Source organism: Notamacropus eugenii, chromosome X, assembly GCF_028372415.1.
Source record: "Notamacropus eugenii isolate mMacEug1 chromosome X, mMacEug1.pri_v2, whole genome shotgun sequence".
In the NCBI taxonomy this organism is placed as follows: Eukaryota; Metazoa; Chordata; class Mammalia; order Diprotodontia; family Macropodidae; genus Notamacropus; species Notamacropus eugenii.
In genome coordinates this window covers 14,440,661-14,444,580 of record NC_092879.1, presented here as the reverse complement: position 1 = coordinate 14,444,580, position 3,920 = coordinate 14,440,661, and the positions used below count along the sequence as shown (strand labels likewise).

The 3,920-nt window shown below is 41.9% G+C and overlaps 1 pseudogene; it reads right to left on the bottom strand.

The window, feature by feature from the left end:
• Positions 1-1,349: 1,349 nt before the first annotated feature.
• On the bottom strand, positions 1,350-2,190 carry LOC140516047 (cysteine-rich protein 2 pseudogene; annotated as a pseudogene).
• Positions 2,191-3,920: the final 1,730 nt, after the last annotated feature.

Here is a 3,920-nt window from a genome sequence, read left to right as displayed (position 1 = left end):
TTCTAACTCTCCCTTTCTCTTTCTCCTGGTATATTCCGGTCAACGCTTAATTTTCGTTTTTAGATATCTTTCCTTCATATTCAACTCACTCTATGCCTCCCCCCCCCGTCTCTCTCTGCATCTCTCTCTCTCTCTCTCTCTCTCTCTCTCTCTCTCTCTCTCTCTCTCTCTCTCTCTCTCCCTCTCTTCATATATACATACATATGTGCATGTATACCACATACCATATATTCACACACATATATGTATGTATGTATGTATAAGATATACCATACCCACATACACACACATGTGGTCATACAGACATTCCTTCCAACTGTTCTAATTTACTTAATACTGAGAAAGATCTCATGAATTATAAATTTCATCTTTCCATGTAGGAATATAAACAGTTGAACTTTAATTAATACCTTATAGTTTCTCTTTCCTGTTTATCTTTTTGTGGAAGCCTTGATTCTTGTTATTTCAAAGTTGAATTTTCTATTCATTCTAGTCTTTCCAACAAAAATGCTTGCAAGTTCTCTATTTCACTGAAGTCCCTTTTTTTGGCATTAACTATTATACTCAGTTTTGTTGGGTAGGTGATTCTTGGTTTTAATCTTATCTCCTTTGAAATCTGGAATATCATATACCCAGCCCTCAGATCCCTTAGGGGAGAAACTGTTAAATTCTGTGTTATCCTGATTGTATTTCCACAGTACTTGAATTGTTTCTTTCTAGCTGCTTGTAATATTTTCTCCTTGACCTGGGAACTTTGAAATTTGGTTACATTATTCCTAGGTATATCCTTTTTGGGATCTCTTGCAGGAGATGGTCAGTGGATTCTTTGCATTTCTATTTTACCCTCTGGTTCTAGAATATCAGAGAAGTTTTCTTGACAATTTCTTGAAAGGTGATATCAAAGCTTTTTTTTTTCAAATTCTCAAAACTTTTATTGATAGAAAAAGTCAAAGCAGCCTTAGTGTCTGGTTAAATGTGAAGGTATGTGGTGCATTAAATGGAAATGATGGCAGAAGAGCTCCTAGGGAGAACACTCTGCCCTTAGCTGCTCAGTAACACTGTGAAGGACAGAAAGTTTGTCTTTAGCCAAAGCAGAACCCAAATCCTTTCATAAATAAACATGGAGTACAGTATGCTGGGGTGGGGAGGAAAAAGAGGAGGAGACAGATAGCAGAACTTACAGCTTCTTAGCAACAAAGAGAAAGCAAAACAGGGAATGAGAGAAAAAAAAAGTAATGAAAACATAAAGGGGATGGGAGGCTGAGTAAGGTGGTTAGGGAGGTGGAGGAGGTAAACCCAAACAGACTGAAAGGGAGAGAGAAAAGTAGAAGGAGACATGATAAGAATGGGAGGGACACCCAGGTGGATCTCAGCAGTTCTGGGGAATCCTTAAGAATGTACCCTCAAACTCATATGCAAAGCTGAACCACATTATTCACACCCCCTCAGAAATAAGCTTCTTATGCAGGCAACAGTGGGGAGTGCTTACTCCCCTAGAAGAACTGAGAACAGCAGGCTGGGCCACACATCGAAGGGTCAGGGCCTCCTAGGGCTGATCCTTAACTTCAGGATCTTTGTCATAGATGTAGCTCCCCACTGCCCCAGTATTCACTCCTTTTGGTCCAAAGAGAATTCCATAGCAAGGTTTATGGCAATATGGTTGTCCATCATGCTCTGCATGTCCACCAGGTGTCAGTGTTTTCCACAACGCTCGCAGCGAAGGCAAGGCCAGTGCCAATCCTTTCCCAGGGATGTCACCTTCTCCTCAAAACAGACCCTCTTATTACGTCGAGGGCACATGTTGGGCTCTCTGGTGAAGATCGTGACGCTGGAAGCTTTGCAGGGCCCTCTCGAGGGACCACTGACTTTGCAATCCTCTGCTCGAACTAAGTGCTCAGTAGGGCCAGTGACAGGAGCCTCCTCTGCCTGTGGTTTCTCATAGATGTAAGAGCCTGCACCCCCAAAGTTTACACATTTAGGTAGAAACAACGTGGCATAGCAGGGCTTGGGGCAAAACGGCTTCCCATCGTGCTCTGCATGCCCTCCGGGTGTCAGTGTCTTGCTGCAACACTCACACTTGAGACAAAATTTATGCCAGTCCTTGCTCAGGGAACTCACTTTTTCAGCAAAGTACACGATTTTGTCGCACTTGGGGCACTTGGAGGCCATGGTCCAGGGCTGGATCCGTTCGTTTGCCCGCTGCTCAGGCTCCTCATGTTCTCACCCTAGGCTCGTCTCCCAAGGCTATTTTTTTGATCATGGTTTTCAGGTGGTTCAATAATTATTAAGTTTTCTCTTCTGGATCCATTTTCAGATCAGTTGTTTTTTCAAAGAGATATTTCACATTTTCTTCTATTTTTTCATTCTTTTACGTTTATTTTATAATTTCTTGAGTTCCTGTAGAGTCCCTTAGCGCCATTTGCTCCATCCTAATTTATAAGGAACTATTTTCTTCAGTGAGCTTTTGGACTTCTTTTTCCATTTGACCCATTCTGTTATTTAAGGCTTTCTTCTCCTCCTTGACTTTTTGGACCTCTTTTGTCATTTGGCTTAGTCCAATTTTTAAGGTGCTGTTTTATTCAGCATTTTTGGGGGGTTCCTTTTAGCAAGTCATTGACTTGTTTTTCATGAGTTTTTTTGCATCACTCTCTGTTAAGGTAGGCTCAGTTCTCACGTGAACGGTCTCGTGTCGGGTAAAAGTGAGGGCTTCTTGAAACCGCCGAACTCTCACGAGGCTCCCCAGAGAACAGCTGGGAACTGAGGAGTGAGACACGAGGTATGTCGTTTTCCACCTCTCCTCAGTGGAAACTTGCTGGGGAGAGCATCCCACCCTTGAGATTGGTCCGTGGTCTGAGCACACCTTTTGTTAATTAGCTAAGGGGCTGAGAGCATGCACGGTGTCCACGAGCGAACTATGCAGCTGGGAGAGCTTAAATGGGAATAGGAAAGTCTCAGAGGTTGTTCTTCTTCTTCTTCCTTGCTCCTCGGAAGGGAGAAGGGGACTCCCGCAGGGAGCTCCCTTGGGGAGCACTAGCCCTGCTTGCTGACATGTAGCTTGTATCCGGAATAAAGCCTACACCTCTGTTTGACTCTGGAAGTCTCTTCTCTCATTTGTTTATCTGGCTGGCCACCAAAGACCTGAGATAGGTAAGAGGACCTGGGCAGCCCACGGCAAATAGGCCGGACAACTCTCTTTTCTCTTCCCAATTTTTCCTCTACTTCTCTCACTTGATTTTCAAAATCCCTTATAGCTCTTCCATAGCCTGATAAAAATTAATATTTTTCTTGGAGGCTTTGGTTACAGGAGATTTTGGATTTGTTTTCTTCTTCTGGTTAGATGTTTGGATCTTCCTTGTCACCAATGATGTAAGAAAACTCCTCTTCCTCAAGAAAGTAAGAATCTACAGTCTGTTTCATTAACGTCTTCAGACACAGAATTAGAATTAATCTTATAACACAGAATTATAATTAAAATCTAAGAACACGGAATTAGAACGAAAACCTAAGAAGGGAGAATCAGAATTAGTCCTAGAAAACAGAATTAGAATTAGTCTTAGAACACAGAAATAGAACTAAAATCTTAGAACACAGAATTAGAATTAGTCGTAGAATGCAGAATTAGAACGAAAAATCTTAGAACACAGAATTAGAATTACAGTCTTAGACCAGAGAATTAGAATTTGTCTGAGAACAAAAAGCTCACGTGGAAAGACGAACTGGTTGTTTGGAGTTAGCCGTCATAGTCCACTCCACCCCTCCCCCCTTTTCTAGCTGCCAACCTTTAGCTTTCCCTAAAGAATGGTGGTTTATCTTATAATCAAACTAAAAATAAATCAACATGATCAGTACTAACTGGCTCCCTTTCCAATCTCCTTGATATTCTCTTTTCTCTATATTTGAGAAGCACCACTCTCTTTTAG